Source organism: Pseudophryne corroboree, unplaced genomic scaffold (assembly GCF_028390025.1).
Source record: "Pseudophryne corroboree isolate aPseCor3 unplaced genomic scaffold, aPseCor3.hap2 scaffold_3290, whole genome shotgun sequence".
In the NCBI taxonomy this organism is placed as follows: Eukaryota; Metazoa; Chordata; class Amphibia; order Anura; family Myobatrachidae; genus Pseudophryne; species Pseudophryne corroboree.
In genome coordinates, this window is record NW_026969975.1 from 1 (window position 1) to 16,000 (window position 16,000).

Below are 16,000 nucleotides of genomic sequence, written 5' to 3' on the forward strand. Positions count from 1 at the left end.
CGCATTCTCCATGATTGTGTCAGCTTATGTTTTGGTGCACTGCACTTTCCTTCACTAAGTTTTAGCCATTTTGGATAAACGCAAGTGTAGTTGCTTCTTGCCCTTTTGGCTGTGATCTTGTATCATGGTTGAAGAGTCTGCTGGAGGGATTGTTTTCTTCATTGGCGAGAGACTGAAGATATTCCAGGATGGAAGGCTTGGGAACACTATCCGTTTTTAAGTTGTGGAAGAGTTGAAAGACCGGATTGGACTACATTCTATAGTAAAGGATATCTTTGTATTTATTAATCCTCCCTTTATATGTGTCTGTCTTTCAATAAAGCTTCGGGCTTGTGATTCCCTCACCCTCTTACACTCCACACCCATAGCCTTATTAACTGTTGTATTATTGTGTTGTTTAAATGTATAGTGCAGTTCATGATTTATAGTGTAGGCTGGCCTGTGCTGTAGTTCTTGAACTGTACTATACCGACAGCATTTGTATTGTGTTTTATCTGTGCTGCAACACAGTACTTATGTGTGTAATGTTTATGTATGTTTTTTGCTTCTTTATGTCAATAAAGACTGCTTTTTCAATCCAATATCTGAAAACAATCAATGTTTATCTTTGATGGCAATAGAAGTGGTATGATATTTGCTGCTTTTGAAAGGCAATATCTGATATGTCCCCTATCTGTGAACCATATATTAAATGGCTTTTCAGAAAAGGGAGTTGGTAGAAGAGCTTTCAGTACTTGTAGGACCGATGCACATTTCCTATTCTAGCCTCCAAAAACAGATTCAGTTGCATTTTCCAGCGTGTTTTGGATGCACCTTTGCAAATGTCTTACATCGACAAACTTATTTAGTACTATTTTGCAAATAGGGTTACATTGTTGCAACATTGTGTTCCCTAATTGCTTGATTTTTTAAATGCAACAATTGATAAAGACACCTGATAACTGCTCTGTGGAGTCTTATTTTGTGTCTACTTTTTATCTACATTTAATTCTCTACCTCTAATCAAGGCATTTTTAAGTGCTGGGGGCTGCCAGGACGTGAGGCCTACCTAGACTTTAGATCTGAATTTGAATGTACTTGTGAACTAACTTAATTTCCTACTTCTAAATTCATTCCTAAATTCACTACTTACATGAATCCTGTAGTTGGGCATTTTGGGACTTCGATTGTGGGCATTGTTTTGTGTCCAGACCAGCAGCAGGTGGTGTGCATTTGCTGGAAAGGCATCGAAGACCTCCGATATGCTGCATCTCCTGATGTGTGTCTCTCTCAAGTGGCTGTCAGCAAATGCCTGCTAGACACCCCATTCCAAGCTGATTGTGACATCACGGTACATGCATCATAGAACAGGCATGCTAGAACATGGGTCTTCAACCTGCGACCCTCCAGCTGCTGTGGAACTAGACATCCCAGCATACACCCCTGCCTCAGTTTTAGCATACCTTAATAGCAAAACTGTGGCAGGGCATGCTGGGATGTGTAGTTTCACAGCAGCTGGAGGGCCACAGGATGAAGACCCATGTGCTAGAGCCAAGCCGCAGGTACATTGAATGCTAGCAAGCTGAATATTTAAATCCTTTTTGTTCCGCAGCATTCCAATGTGGAAGATTCCATGGAACCAGAGATCCTTCCATTGAGAAGGACATGCTGCCTGGATGACTACACTGTGCAAATTAAATCACGGAGCCAGTTGGCTTGTGGGTGGCTCTGGTCACTGGGTGGTTGGGTGGGTGGTGTGTCGGAGGTGGAGCACATGCAAATGATTGTGTATCATCCAGCTAGTGAGAGAGAAAACTCATGCAGGAGTGTGCCTGCTTGTCAGTGGGTTGCACTCTGGGTGTGCTGCTCCTGCGATTTCCCCAAATGTGGGACACTTGACTGCATAATTTGTGTTTCCCCTGGTCGGCTCTCGTATAATTCAGATCTCTTTGTCTCAGGTCTCTTTCCAGCCTAGTTTGCTGTCTGTTTCCACTTCTCTTTTCTTGAGCCGCTCCCTTCTATGCCCTTGCGCACTATCCTGACTTCTCCCATCTGCTTACTTTGTGCCTTCCAACGCACAATGCGAACTACAGGTAGTGCTGCAGGGCCCACACCCTTTTACTTGCCATACAGAGCAGCTCTGGAGCTGTTACATTGCCAAGCTTCTGCAAGAAATCAGCTTGAATGCTTCAGGGGCTGGGGCATAGCCAACATGAGCCCCACACCGAAGGAGGGTGGAGGTGTTTAATGCGAACTAGGGGTCATCCAAGCGCCGCAAAAGGCCGCCATGCCCTGCACGCCCCTTTTCTCTTTTCATATGCAGACGAGGGTTGTAGCCAACTTTGACCCACTGCTTGGATGACATCACCATATGCAAATCCATCTGCTGCAGGCCTTCCCCCAGGAATGCTTGCACTAGTTGTTGCATTTGGTTTGTTGTTTGGGGGTGCTTCAGTATTAGGCAGCCTTCTGCCCTCCCATGTTCATCTGAAAATATGTGTTCTCCCTGCAGTTGTTGTCCCCAGATGAGAGTTCCCTTGTGCTGCCTCAGTTGAATCTTCTTTACTTGACAGAGATGTGCCTGAGCAGCGGCCCTCCCCAGCCCTATCCCAAATCATACTTATTTTGCATAGGAGATACCATGGTCATGAAGATTGTTCTCCCAGGGTGAGGTTCATTCATTGCATTCTGGGTATGCTGACCCCTGTGATTTCCCCAAATGTGGGAAACTTGACTGCATTATTTGTGGTAGTGGGGGACTGTGTTTGTGCTTTCCTCTGGTCAGCTCTGGTAAAAGTCAGCATTCCAATGTGGAAGATTCCATGGAACCAGAGATCCTTCCATTGAGAAGGACATGCTGCCTGGATGACTACACTGTGCAAATTAAATCACGGAGCCAGTTGGCTTGTGGGTGGCTCTGGTCACTGGGTGGTTGGGTGGGTGGTGTGTCGGAGGTGGAGCACATGCAAATGATTGTGTATCATCCAGCTAGTGAGAGAGAAAACTCATGCAGGAGTGTGCCTGCTTGTCAGTGGGTTATGCACCTTTCCAGACGTCAAATATACATGGAGCAGCTGGAGAGGACAAGAGCAGGTTTGCAAAATATAGACAGAAGAGCTCTCCAGCCTAGTTTGCTGTCTGTTTCCACTTCTCTTTTCTTGAGCCGCTCCCTTCTATGCCCTTGTGCACTATCCTGACTTCTCCCGTCTGCTTACTTTGTGCCTTCCAATGCACAATGCAAACTACAGGTAGTGCTGCAGGGCCCACACCCTTTTACTTGCCTTACAGAGCAGCTCTGGAGCTGTTACAGTGCCCAGCTGCTGCAAGAAATCAGCTTGAATGCTTCAGGGGCTGGGGCATAGCCAACATGAGCCCCACACCGAAGGAGGGTGGAGGTGTTTAATGCGAACTAGAGGTCATCCAAGCGCCGCAAAAGGCCGCCATGCCCTGCACGCCCCTTTTCTCTTTTCATATGCAGACGAGGGTTAAAGCCAACTTTGACCCACTGCTTGGATGGCATTACCATATGCAAATCAATCTGCTGCAGGCCTTCCCCCAGGAATGCTTGCACTAGTTGTTGCATTTGGTTTGTTGTTTGGGGGTGCTTCAGTATTAGGCAGCCTTCTGCCCTCCCATGTTCATCTGAAAATATGTGTTCTCCCTGCAGTTGTTGTCCCCAGATGAGAGTTCCCTTGTGCTGCCTCAGTTGAATCTCCTTTACTTGACAGAGATGTGCCTGAGCAGCGGCCCTCTCCAGCCCTATCCCAAATCATACTTATCTTGCATAGGAGATACCATGGTCATGAAGATTGTTTTCCCAGGGTGAGGTTCATTCATTGCATTCTGGGTATGCTGACCCCTGTGATTTCCCCAAATGTGGGAAACTTGACTGCATTATTTGTAGTAGTGGGGGACTGTGTTTGTGCTTTCCTCTGGTCAGCTCTGGTAAAAGTCAGATTTCTTTGTCTCATTTCTTCCTCTAGCCTTATTCTTCTTTTGAGAGTTCCCTTGTGCTGCCTCAGTTGGATCTCCTTCACTTGACAGGGGGGTGCTTGAGCAGCGATCCTCCCCAGCTCTAGCCCAACTCCTACTTACCTGCCAGGTGAGATACTATGATCATGAAGGTACTTCTCCCAGGGCAAGGCTCACCCATTGCACTCTGGGTGTGCTGCTCCTGCGATTTCCCCAAATGTGGGACACTTGACTGCATAATTTGTGTTTCCCCTGGTCGGCTCTCGTATAATTCAGATCTCTTTGTCTCAGGTCTCTTTCCAGCCTAGTTTGCTGTCTGTTTCCACTTCTCTTTTCTTGAGCCGCTCCCTTCTATGCCCTTGCGCACTATCCTGACTTCTCCCATCTGCTTACTTTGTGCCTTCCAACGCACAATGCGAACTACCGGTAGTGCTGCAGGGCCCACACCCTTTTACTTGCCATACAGAGCAGCTCTGGAGCTGTTACATTGCCAAGCTTCTGCAAGAAATCAGCTTGAATGCTTCAGGGGCTGGGGCATAGCCAACATGAGCCCCACACCGAAGGAGGGTGGAGGTGTTTAATGCGAACTAGGGGTCATCCAAGCGCCGCAAAAGGCCGCCATGCCCTGCACGCCCCTTTTCTCTTTTCATATGCAGACGAGGGTTGTAGCCAACTTTGACCCACTGCTTGGATGACATCACCATATGCAAATCCATCTGCTGCAGGCCTTCCCCCAGGAATGCTTGCACTAGTTGTTGCATTTGGTTTGTTGTTTGGGGGTGCTTCAGTATTAGGCAGCCTTCTGCCCTCCCATGTTCATCTGAAAATATGTGTTCTCCCTGCAGTTGTTGTCCCCAGATGAGAGTTCCCTTGTGCTGCCTCAGTTGAATCTTCTTTACTTGACAGAGATGTGCCTGAGCAGCGGCCCTCCCCAGCCCTATCCCAAATCATACTTATTTTGCATAGGAGATACCATGGTCATGAAGATTGTTCTCCCAGGGTGAGGTTCATTCATTGCATTCTGGGTATGCTGACCCCTGTGATTTCCCCAAATGTGGGAAACTTGACTGCATTATTTGTGGTAGTGGGGGACTGTGTTTGTGCTTTCCTCTGGTCAGCTCTGGTAAAAGTCAGATTTCTTTGTCTCAGATCTTCCTCTAGCCTTGTTCTTCTTTCGAGAGTTCCCTTGTGCTGCCTCAGTTGGATCTCCTTCACTTGACAGGGGGGTGCCCAAGCAGCGACCCTCCCCAGCTCTAGCCCAAATCCTACTTACCTGCCAGGTGAGATACTATGATCATGAAGGTGCTTCTCCCAGGGCAAGGCTCACCCATTGCACTCTGGGTGTGCTGCCCCTGTGATTTCCCCAAATGTTGGAAACTTGACTGCATAATTTGTGTTTCCACTGGTCGGCTTTCATATAATTCAGATCTCTTTGTCTCAGGTCTCTCTCCAGCCTAGTTTGCAGTCTGTTTCCACTTCTTTTTTTTTGAGCCCCTCCCTTCTATACCCTTGTGCACTATCCTGACTTCTCCTCCTGTCTGCTTACTTTGTGCCTTCCAATGCACAATGCAAACTACAGGTAGTGCTGCAGGGCCCACAAACTTTTACTTGCATTACAGAGCAGCTCTGGAGCTGTTACAGTGCCAAGCTGCTGCAAGAAATCAGCTTGAATGCTTCAGGGGCTGGGGCATTGCCAACATGAGCCCCACACCGAAAGAGGGTGGGGGTGTTTAATGCAAACTAAGGGTCATCCAAGCGCCGCAAAAGGCCGCCATTCCCTGCATACCCCTTTTCTCTTTTCATATGCAGATGAGGGTTCCAGCCAACTTTGGCCCACTGCTTGGATGACATCACTGTATGCAAATCCGTCTTCTGCAGACCTTCCCCCAGGAATGCTTGTACTAGTTGTTGCATTTGGTTTGTTGTTTGGGGGTGCTTCAGTATTAGGCAGCCTTCTGCCCTCCCATGTTCATCTGAAAATATGTGTTCTCCCTGCAGTTGTTGTCCCCAGATGAGAGTTCCCTTGTGCTGCCTCAGTTGAATCTCCTTTACTTGACAGAGATGTGCCTGAGCAGCGGCCCTCCCCAGCTCTATCCCAAATCATACTTATTTTGCATAGGAGATACCATGGTCATGAAGATTGTTTTCCCAGGGTGAGGTTCATTCATTGCATTCTGGGTATGCTGACCCCTGTGATTTCCCCAAATGTGGGAAACTGGACTGCATTATTTGTGGTAGTGAGGGACTGTGTTTGGGCTTTCCTCTGGTCAGCTCTGGTAAAAGTCAGATTTCTTTGTCTCAGATCTTCCTCTAGCCTTGTTCTTCTTTCGAGAGTTCCCTTGTGCTGCCTCAGTTGGATCTCCTTCACTTGACAGGGGGGTGCCCGAGCAGCGACCCTCCCCAGCTCTAGCCCAGCTCCTACTTACCTGCCAGGTGAGATACTATGATCATGAAGGTGCTTCTCCCAGGGCAAGGCTCACCCATTGCACTCTGGGTGTGCTACTCCTGCGGTTTCCCCAAATGTTGGACACTTGACTGCATAATTTGTGTTTCACCTGGTCGGCTCTCGTATAATTCAGATCTCTTTGTCTCAGGTCTCTCTCCAGCCTAATTTGCAGTCTGTTTCCACTTCTCTTTTCTTGAGTTGCTCCCTTCTATGCCCTTGCGCACTATCCTGACTTCTCCCGTCTGCTTACTTTGTGCCTTCCAACGCACAATGCAAACTACAGGTAGTGCTGCAGGGCCCACACCCTTTTACTTGCCTTACAGAGCAGCTCTGGAGCTGTTACAGTGCCCAGCTGCTGCAAGAAATCAGCTTGAATGCTTCAGGGGCTGGGGCATAGCCATCATGAGCCCCACACCGAAGGAGGGTGGAGGTGTTTAATGCGAACTAGGGGTCATCCAAGCACCGCAAAAGGCCGCCATGCCCTGCATGCCAATTTTCTCTTTTCATATGCAGACAAGGGTTGAAGCCAACTTTGACCCACTGCTTGGATGACATCACCATATGCAAATCCATCTGCTGCAGGCCTTCCCCCAGGAATGCTTGCACTAGTTGTTGCATTTGGTTTGTTGTTTGGGGGTGCTTCAGTATTAGGCAGCCTTCTGCCCTCCCATGTTCATCTGAAAATATGTGTACCTCCTGCAGTTGTTGTCCCCAGATGAGAGTTCCCTTGTGCTGCCTCAGTTGAATCTCCTTTACTTGACAGAGATGTGCCTGAGCAGCGGCCCTCCCCAGCCCTATCCCAAATCATACTTATTTTGCATAGGAGATACCATGGTCATGAAGATTGTTCTCCCAGGGTGAGGTTCATTCATTGCATTCTGGGTATGCTGACCCCTGTTATTTCCCCCAAAGTGGGAAACTTGACAGCATTATTTGTGGTAGTGGGGGACTGTGTTTGTGCTTTCCTCTGGTCAGCTCTGGTAAAAGTCAGATTTCTTTGTCTCAGATCTTCCTCTAGCCTTGTTCTTCTTTCGAGAGTTCCCTTGTGCTGCCTCAGTTGGATCTCCTTCACTTGACAGGGGGGTGCCCGAGCAGCGACCCTCCCCAGCTCTAGCCCAACTCCTTCTTACCTGCTAGGTAAGATACTATGATCATGAAGGTGCTTCTCCCAGGGCAAGGCTCACCAATTGCACTCTGGGTGTGCTGCTCCTGCGATTTCCCCAAATGTGGGAAACTTGACTGCATAATTTGTGTTTCCCCTGGTCGGCTCTCGTATAATTCAGATCTCTTTGTCTCATGTCTCTCTCCAGCCTAGTTTGCTGTCTGTTTACACTTCTCTTTTCTTGAGCCACTCCCTTCTATGCCCTTGCGCACTATCTTGACTTCTCCCGTCTGCTTACTTTGTGCCTTCCAACGCACAATGCGAACTACAAGTAGTGCTGCAGGGCCCACACCCTTTTAGTTGCCTTACAGAGCAGCTCTGGAGCTATTACAGTGCCCATCTGCTGCAAGTAATCAACTTGAATGCTTCAGGGGCTGGGGCATAGCCAACATGAGCCCCACACCAAAGTAGGGTGGAGGTGTTTAATGCGAACTAGGGGTCATCCAAGCGCCGCAAAAGGCCGCCATGCCCTGCATGCCCCTTTTCTCTTTTCATATGCAGACGAGGGTTGAAGCCAACTTTGACCCACTGCTTGGATGACATCACCATATGCAAATCCATCTGCTGCAGGCCTTCCCCCAGGAATGCTTGTACTAGTTGTTGCATTTGGTTTGTTGTTTGGGGGTGCTTCAGTATTAGGCAGCCTTCTGCCCTCCCATGTTCATCTGAAAATATGTGTTCTCCCTGCAGTTGTTGTCCCCAGATGAGAGTTCCCTTGTGCTGCCTCAGTTGAATCTCCTTTACTTGACAGAGATGTGCCTGAGCAGCGGCCCTCTCCAGCCCTATCCCAAATCATACTTATCTTGCATAGGAGATACCAAGGTCATGAAGATTGTTTTCCCAGGGTGAGGTTCATTCATTGCATTCTGGGTATGCTGACCCCTGTGATTTCCCCAAATGTGGGAAACTTGACTGCATTATTTGTAGTAGTGGGGGACTGTGTTTGTGCTTTCCTCTGGTCAGCTCTGGTAAAAGTCAGATTTCTTTGTCTCATTTCTTCCTCTAGCCTTATTCTTCTTTTGAGAGTTCCCTTGTGCTGCCTCAGTTGATCTCCTTCACTTGACAGGGGGGTGCTTGAGCAGCGATCCTCCCCAGCTCTAGCCCAACTCCTACTTACCTGCCAGGTGAGATACTATGATCATGAAGGTACTTCTCCCAGGGCAAGGCTCACCCATTGCACTCTGGGTGTGCTGCTCCTGCGATTTCCCCAAATGTGGGACACTTGACTGCATAATTTGTGTTTCCCCTGGTCGGCTCTCGTATAATTCAGATCTCTTTGTCTCAGGTCTCTTTCCAGCCTAGTTTGCTGTCTGTTTCCACTTCTCTTTTCTTGAGCCGCTCCCTTCTATGCCCTTGCGCACTATCCTGACTTCTCCCATCTGCTTACTTTGTGCCTTCCAACGCACAATGCGAACTACAGGTAGTGCTGCAGGGCCCACACCCTTTTACTTGCCATACAGAGCAGCTCTGGAGATGTTACATTGCCAAGCTTCTGCAAGAAATCAGCTTGAATGCTTCAGGGGCTGGGGCATAGCCAACATGAGCCCCACACCGAAGGAGGGTGGAGGTGTTTAATGCGAACTAGGGGTCATCCAAGCGCCGCAAAAGGCCGCCATGCCCTGCACGCCCCTTTTCTCTTTTCATATGCAGACGAGGGTTGTAGCCAACTTTGACCCACTGCTTGGATGACATCACCATATGCAAATCCATCTGCTGCAGGCCTTCCCCCAGGAATGCTTGCACTAGTTGTTGCATTTGGTTTGTTGTTTGGGGGTGCTTCAGTATTAGGCAGCCTTCTGCCCTCCCATGTTCATCTGAAAATATGTGTTCTCCCTGCAGTTGTTGTCCCCAGATGAGAGTTCCCTTGTGCTGCCTCAGTTGAATCTTCTTTACTTGACAGAGATGTGCCTGAGCAGCGGCCCTCCCCAGCCCTATCCCAAATCATACTTATTTTGCATAGGAGATACCATGGTCATGAAGATTGTTCTCCCAGGGTGAGGTTCATTCATTGCATTCTGGGTATGCTGACCCCTGTGATTTCCCCAAATGTGGGAAACTTGACTGCATTATTTGTGGTAGTGGGGGACTGTGTTTGTGCTTTCCTCTGGTCAGCTCTGGTAAAAGTCAGATTTCTTTGTCTCAGATCTTCATCTAGCCTTGTTCTTCTTTCGAGAGTTCCCTTGTGCTGCCTCAGTTGGATCTCCTTCACTTGACAGGGGGGTGCCCGAGCAGCGACCCTCCCCAGCTCTAGCCCAAATCCTACTTACCTGCCAGGTGAGATACTATGATCATGAAGGTGCTTCTCCCAGGGCAAGGCTCACCCATTGCACTCTGGGTGTGCTGCCCCTGTGATTTCCCCAAATGTTGGAAACTTGACTGCATAATTTGTGTTTCCACTGGTCGGCTTTCATATAATTCAGATCTCTTTGTCTCAGGTCTCTCTCCAGCCTAGTTTGCAGTCTGTTTCCACTTCTTTTTTTTTGAGCCCCTCCCTTCTATACCCTTGTGCACTATCCTGACTTCTCCTCCTGTCTGCTTACTTTGTGCCTTCCAATGCACAATGCAAACTACAGGTAGTGCTGCAGGGCCCACAAACTTTTACTTGCATTACAGAGCAGCTCTGGAGCTGTTACAGTGCCAAGCTGCTGCAAGAAATCAGCTTGAATGCTTCAGGGGCTGGGGCATTGCCAACATGAGCCCCACACCGAAAGAGGGTGGGGGTGTTTAATGCAAACTAAGGGTCATCCAAGCGCCGCAAAAGGCCGCCATTCCCTGCATACCCCTTTTCTCTTTTCATATGCAGATGAGGGTTCCAGCCAACTTTGGCCCACTGCTTGGATGACATCACTGTATGCAAATCTGTCTTCTGCAGACCTTCCCCCAGGAATGCTTGTACTAGTTGTTGCATTTGGTTTGTTGTTTGGGGGTGCTTCAGTATTAGGCAGCCTTCTGCCCTCCCATGTTCATCTGAAAATATGTGTTCTCCCTGCAGTTGTTGTCCCCAGATGAGAGTTCCCTTGTGCTGCCTCAGTTGAATCTCCTTTACTTGACAGGGGGCTGCCCGAGCAGCGACCCTCCCCAGCTCTAGCCCAACTCCTTCTTACCTGCTAGGTAAGATACTATGATCATGAAGGTGCTTCTCCCAGGGCAAGGCTCACCAATTGCACTCTGGGTGTGCTGCTCCTGCGATTTCCCCAAATGTGGGAAACTTGACTGCATAATTTGTGTTTCCCCTGGTCGGCTCTCGTATAATTCAGATCTCTTTGTCTCATGTCTCTCTCCAGCCTAGTTTGCTGTCTGTTTACACTTCTCTTTTCTTGAGCCACTCCCTTCTATGCCCTTGCGCACTATCTTGACTTCTCCCGTCTGCTTACTTTGTGCCTTCCAACGCACAATGCGAACTACAAGTAGTGCTGCAGGGCCCACACCCTTTTAGTTGCCTAACAGAGCAGCTCTGGAGCTATTACAGTGCCCATCTGCTGCAAGTAATCAACTTGAATGCTTCAGGGGCTGGGGCATAGCCAACATGAGCCCCACACCAAAGTAGGGTGGAGGTGTTTAATGCGAACTAGGGGTCATCCAAGCGCCGCAAAAGGCCGCCATGCCCTGCACGCCCCTTTTCTCTTTTCATATGCAGACGAGGGTTGAAGCCAACTTTGACCCACTGCTTGGATGACATCACCATATGCAAATCCATCTGCTGCAGGCCTTCCCCCAGGAATGCTTGTACTAGTTGTTGCATTTGGTTTGTTGTTTGGGGGTGCTTCAGTATTAGGCAGCCTTCTGCCCTCCCATGTTCATCTGAAAATATGTGTTCTCCCTGCAGTTGTTGTCCCCAGATGAGAGTTCCCTTGTGCTGCCTCAGTTGAATCTCCTTTACTTGACAAGGGAGGCATTTTGGATTTTTTCTTTGGGTACCCTTACACCTGATGGTCTGAATGAGAGCATCGAACTGAACAACATTGGCAGTCTCTGAAGATTTTATCTATTGATTTACCTAATATATTATTTATTGAATATCCATTTATTGTATGTTTAATAAATAAACAAAATTATTAGAAGTAGCTATTTTGGAAACAGCTTTCCTCTTTGGATGAAACTGTATAATCCTGTTGTGTGTATTCCTTTAAAATTCCTTAGTAAAATCCACTAATAATGATGAACATCAGATTTCTTCCTCCATCCTCTTTTTACACTTTCTCTTGGTTCTATATATATATATATATTTTTTCTATTTTTATTTTTTTCCCCTCCTTCTCCCAAAAGGCCCCCCTCCCTCCCCCCCCCTCCCTGTTTTAAATTTTAAAATCTTTAAATATTTAGATCTTCGAATCCTTAAATTGTCTGTTTAATATTTATTTTTTCTTCAATTCTTTTTGTTGTTTAAACAGCAATGTAATTATTCCAGGGGTTAAAATAATGAAATATAGAAATAATATTAACAAAAATTAAAGGTAAAAATGAATTGATAGAATGATCCCATTAAAAGTAAATAAATAATATGGATGTTAAGCTGAGCGGGTTGGATTCGAACATGGGACTAGCTGCATAGAGTGCAGGTGATGTTTCCCCTGCGCCACAAGAACTGCTTTAGTAGTGGCATGGATTTATGTTACCCTAAAAGGTTTTATATAAGTAAATGGGGATCCTTAGTGCTGAGTCTCTGAATCATGTATATGTGATTATAGATATGAGGTATTGATTGAAAGATTATAGGTTAATCTGTATATAGATTATATATTTTCTGTTATTTTTTAAACCACCTTGTTGCTTATTTTATTATTATTTTTAATCACCATGTTGCTTATTTTTATATTATGAAATGCCTTTATATGTGCAATTGCAATTAGAAAGTTGTTCCATATGTGAGTCATTACATGTATGCATCCAATTAGTACATGTATGTATCCAATCAACTAATTAGTAATACTATTGGTCCGGTGCATTTTAAAAAGAGCCTGCTAGGCTGCTGATGTATCCTCTGACGAAACCGCTCTTGGATAACAGCGGAGAAACGCGTAAGGAAGGTGATTACCGGACACTCTGATTGCTGAGATATAAGCCCGTTCATGAACGAGCTACATCACGGCGGACGTCTGATGTAAAGACAGCGGTGAAGGGGAAAAAGCAATTTGAGACCGAGCAAAAGGAGGTCTCTACCCCACGGCAGGAAGAAATATCCCGACCGCGAGTGCCAATAAGATCCAGCCACGGTTAACGGGGGTCGTAGCATACCGCTGTGTTTCACCAACCATCACAGCGCTCTCCCCCTGTTTTCTTTCATTACTCACGTGAGTTACATATGAACTTTAACTGCAGTAAATAAGAGGCGTTGGTTACAACTGTTGCTGTTCATCCACAAGAAGGAATTTAATGTATCAATTACAATTGGAAAGTAACGATTAAATTACAACAGCTGTATCCAGGAGGATTTTTTGGACACTTTAATAAACATTCCGTTGTCATCAAGGGCAATATGAAATAGATCCTGATTACATTTAGATATGGATAGTGGTGCCTATATATGTTGACTCCATTGTATTTTATTGAATGTGGGTTTCTTCTGTCTATATATATTTTTTAAAAATAAAGAGCTTGTATATTTTATTTTTTGCGCTCCCTTGATAACAAGTGTGATTATCTTTAAAATTTGGTTTATTATTGGTAGAACAGTACTACCTATGGGAGCACCATTTTATAATATATGGTGAAAATTAATAGATGTATAAAGATTAAATAAGCAACAAATTGGTGAAATAGATAAGTTTTGATAGGAGCACTGGGTTCTATATATATATATTGACATTTGTTTATATATATGTATAGACTTTATAAATTCTTGACAGAGATGTGCCTGAGCAGCGGCCCTCCCCAGCGCTATCCCAAATCATACTTATTTTGCATAGGAGATACCATGGTCATGAAGATTGTTCTCCCAGGGTGAGGTTCATTCATTGCATTCTGGGTATGCTGACCCCTGTGATTTCCCCAAATGTGGGAAACTCGACTGCATTATTTGTGGTAGTGGGGGACTGTGTTTGTGCTTTCCTCTGGTCAGCTCTGGTAAAAGTCAGATTTATTTGTCTCAGATCTTCCTCTAGCCTTGTTCTTCTTTCGAGAGTTTCCATGTGCTGCCTCAGTTGGATCTCCTTCACTTGACAGGGGGGTGCCCGAGCAGCGACCCTCCCCAGCTCTAGCCCAACTCCTACTTGCCTGCCAGGTGAGATACTATGATCATGAAGGTGCTTCTCCCAGGGCAAGGCTCACCCATTGCACTCTGGGTGTGCTGCTCCTGCGGTTTCCCCAAATGTTGGACACTTGACTGCATAATTTGTGTTTCCCCTGGTCGGCTCTCGTATAATTCAGATCTCTCTCCCTCAGGTCTCTCTCCAGCCTAGTTTGCTGTCTGTTTCCATTTCTCTTTTCTTGAGTTGCTCCCTTCTATGCCCTTGCTCACTATCCTGACTTCTCCCGTCTGCTTACTTTGTGCCTTCCAACGCACAATGCAAACTACAGGTAGTGCTGCAGGGCCCACACCCTTTTACTTGCCTTACAGAGCAGCTCTGGAGCTGTTACAGTGCCCAGCTGCTGCAAGAAATCAGCTTGAATGCTTCAGGGGCTGGGGCATAGCCCCACACCGAAGGAGGGTGGAGGTGTTTAATGCGAACTAGGGGTCACCCAAGCGCCGCAAAAGGCCGCCATGCCCTGCACGCCCCTTTTCTCTTTTCATATGCAGACGAGGGTTGAAGCCAACTTTGACCCACTGCTTGGATGACATCACCATATGCAAATCCATCTGCTGCAGCCTTCCCCCAGGAATGCTTGCACTAGTTGTTGCATTTGGTTTGTTGTTTGGGGGTGCTTCAGTATTAGGCAGCCTTCTGCCCTACCATGTTCATCTGAAAATATGTGTTCTCCCTGCAGTTGTTGTCCCCAGATGAGAGTTCCCTTGTGCTGCCTCAGTTGAATCTCCTTTACATGACAGAGATGTGCCTGAGCAGCGGCCCTCCCCAGCCCTATCCCAAGTCATACTTATTTTGCATAGGAGATACCATGGTCATGAAGATTGTTCTCCCAGGGTGAGGTTCATTCATTGCATTCTGGGTATGCTGACCCCTGTGATTTCCACAAATGTGGGAAACTCGACTGCATTATTTGTGGTAGTGAGGGACTGTGTTTGGGCTTTCCTCTGGTCAGCTCTGGTAAAAGTCAGATTTATTTGTCTCAGATCTTCCTCTAGCCTTGTTCTTCTATCGAGAGTTTCCTTGTGCTGCCTCAGTTGGATCTACTTCACTTGACAGGGGGGTGCCCGAGCAGCGACCCTCCCCAGCTCTAGCCCAACTCCTACTTACCTGCCAGGTGAGATACTATGATCATGAAGTTGCTTCTCCCAGGACAAGGATCACCCATTGCACTCTGGGTGTGCTGCTCCTGCGATTTCCCCAAATGTGGGAAACTTGACTGCATAATTTGTGTTTCCCCTGGTCAGCTCTCATATAATTCAGATCTCTTTGTCTCAGGTCTCTCTCCAGCCTAGTTTGCTGTCTGTTTCCACTTCTTTTTTCTTGAGCCCCTCCCTTCTATACCCTAGTGCACTATCCTGACTTCTACTCCCGTCTGCTTACTTAGTGCCTTACAATGCACAATGCAAACTACAGGTAGTGCTGCAGGGCCCACACCCTTTTACTTGCCTTACAGAGCAGCTCTGGAGCTGTTACAGTGCCCAGCTGCTGCAAGAAATCAGCTTGAATGCTTAAGGGGCTGGGGCATAGCCAACATGAGCCCCACACCGAAGGAGGGTGGAGGTGTTTAATGCGAACTAGGGGTCATCCAAGCGCCGCAAAAGGCCGCCATGCCCTGCACGCCCCTCTTCTCTATTCATATGCAGATGAGGGTTGAAGCCAACTTTGACCCACTGCTTGGATGACATCACCATATGCAAATCCATCTGCTGCAGGCCTTCCCCCAGGAATGCTTGCACTAGTTGTTGCATTTGGTTTGTTGTTTGGGGGTGCTTCAGTATTAGGCAGCCTCTGCCCTCCCATGTTCATCTGAAAATATGTGTTCTCCCTGCAGTTGTTGTCCCCAGATGAGAGTTCCCTTGTGCTGCCTCAGTTGAATCTCCTTTACTTGACAGAGATGTGCCTGAGCAGCGGCCCTCCCGAGCTCTATCCCAAATCATACTTATTTTGCATAGGAGATACCATGGTCATGAAGATTGTTTTCCCAGGGTGAGGTTCATTCATTGCATTCTGGGTATGCTGACCCCTGTGATTTCCCCAAATGTGGGAAACTGGACTGCATTATTTGTGGTAGTGAGGGACTGTGTTTGTGCTTTCCTCTGGTCAGCTCTGGTAAAAGTCAGATTTCTTTGTCTCAGATCTTCCTCTAGCCTTGTTCTTCTTTCGAGAGTTCCCTTGTGCTGCCTCAGTTGGATCTCC

At 47.0% G+C, this 16,000-nt stretch overlaps 18 non-coding genes and 1 pseudogene across 18 annotated transcripts; all 19 read left to right on the top strand.

Moving 5' to 3' along the window:
* Positions 1-2,595: 2,595 nt before the first annotated feature.
* Positions 2,596-2,759, top strand: LOC135018743 (U1 spliceosomal RNA). Its single transcript, XR_010216380.1, has one exon. It is a non-coding gene; the product is annotated as a U1 spliceosomal RNA (small nuclear RNA).
* A 991-nt stretch (positions 2,760-3,750) lies between these two features.
* On the top strand, positions 3,751-3,914 carry LOC135018750 (U1 spliceosomal RNA). Its single transcript, XR_010216387.1, has one exon. It is a non-coding gene; the product is annotated as a U1 spliceosomal RNA (small nuclear RNA).
* Positions 3,915-4,066: 152 nt separating this feature from the next.
* LOC135018738 (U1 spliceosomal RNA) lies at positions 4,067-4,229 on the top strand. The gene has a single exon (XR_010216376.1). It is a non-coding gene; the product is annotated as a U1 spliceosomal RNA (small nuclear RNA).
* A 671-nt stretch (positions 4,230-4,900) lies between these two features.
* Positions 4,901-5,064, top strand: LOC135018748 (U1 spliceosomal RNA). Its single transcript, XR_010216385.1, has one exon. It is a non-coding gene; the product is annotated as a U1 spliceosomal RNA (small nuclear RNA).
* A 152-nt stretch (positions 5,065-5,216) lies between these two features.
* On the top strand, positions 5,217-5,379 carry LOC135018740 (U1 spliceosomal RNA). The gene has a single exon (XR_010216378.1). It is a non-coding gene; the product is annotated as a U1 spliceosomal RNA (small nuclear RNA).
* Positions 5,380-6,053: 674 nt separating this feature from the next.
* Positions 6,054-6,217, top strand: LOC135018737 (U1 spliceosomal RNA). The gene has a single exon (XR_010216375.1). It is a non-coding gene; the product is annotated as a U1 spliceosomal RNA (small nuclear RNA).
* A 152-nt stretch (positions 6,218-6,369) lies between these two features.
* LOC135018744 (U1 spliceosomal RNA) lies at positions 6,370-6,532 on the top strand. Its single transcript, XR_010216381.1, has one exon. It is a non-coding gene; the product is annotated as a U1 spliceosomal RNA (small nuclear RNA).
* Positions 6,533-7,203: 671 nt separating this feature from the next.
* LOC135018735 (U1 spliceosomal RNA) lies at positions 7,204-7,367 on the top strand. The gene has a single exon (XR_010216373.1). It is a non-coding gene; the product is annotated as a U1 spliceosomal RNA (small nuclear RNA).
* Positions 7,368-7,519: 152 nt separating this feature from the next.
* Positions 7,520-7,682, top strand: LOC135018746 (U1 spliceosomal RNA). The gene has a single exon (XR_010216383.1). It is a non-coding gene; the product is annotated as a U1 spliceosomal RNA (small nuclear RNA).
* Positions 7,683-8,353: 671 nt separating this feature from the next.
* Positions 8,354-8,517, top strand: LOC135018733 (U1 spliceosomal RNA). The gene has a single exon (XR_010216371.1). It is a non-coding gene; the product is annotated as a U1 spliceosomal RNA (small nuclear RNA).
* A 151-nt stretch (positions 8,518-8,668) lies between these two features.
* Positions 8,669-8,831, top strand: LOC135018739 (U1 spliceosomal RNA). Its single transcript, XR_010216377.1, has one exon. It is a non-coding gene; the product is annotated as a U1 spliceosomal RNA (small nuclear RNA).
* A 671-nt stretch (positions 8,832-9,502) lies between these two features.
* LOC135018749 (U1 spliceosomal RNA) lies at positions 9,503-9,666 on the top strand. The gene has a single exon (XR_010216386.1). It is a non-coding gene; the product is annotated as a U1 spliceosomal RNA (small nuclear RNA).
* A 152-nt stretch (positions 9,667-9,818) lies between these two features.
* On the top strand, positions 9,819-9,981 carry LOC135018741 (U1 spliceosomal RNA). Its single transcript, XR_010216379.1, has one exon. It is a non-coding gene; the product is annotated as a U1 spliceosomal RNA (small nuclear RNA).
* A 674-nt stretch (positions 9,982-10,655) lies between these two features.
* LOC135018747 (U1 spliceosomal RNA) lies at positions 10,656-10,818 on the top strand. The gene has a single exon (XR_010216384.1). It is a non-coding gene; the product is annotated as a U1 spliceosomal RNA (small nuclear RNA).
* Positions 10,819-13,448: 2,630 nt separating this feature from the next.
* On the top strand, positions 13,449-13,612 carry LOC135018732 (U1 spliceosomal RNA). Its single transcript, XR_010216370.1, has one exon. It is a non-coding gene; the product is annotated as a U1 spliceosomal RNA (small nuclear RNA).
* A 152-nt stretch (positions 13,613-13,764) lies between these two features.
* Positions 13,765-13,927, top strand: LOC135018745 (U1 spliceosomal RNA). The gene has a single exon (XR_010216382.1). It is a non-coding gene; the product is annotated as a U1 spliceosomal RNA (small nuclear RNA).
* A 660-nt stretch (positions 13,928-14,587) lies between these two features.
* On the top strand, positions 14,588-14,751 carry LOC135018736 (U1 spliceosomal RNA). Its single transcript, XR_010216374.1, has one exon. It is a non-coding gene; the product is annotated as a U1 spliceosomal RNA (small nuclear RNA).
* Positions 14,752-14,903: 152 nt separating this feature from the next.
* On the top strand, positions 14,904-15,045 carry LOC135018742 (U1 spliceosomal RNA; annotated as a pseudogene).
* A 694-nt stretch (positions 15,046-15,739) lies between these two features.
* Positions 15,740-15,903, top strand: LOC135018734 (U1 spliceosomal RNA). Its single transcript, XR_010216372.1, has one exon. It is a non-coding gene; the product is annotated as a U1 spliceosomal RNA (small nuclear RNA).
* Positions 15,904-16,000: the final 97 nt, after the last annotated feature.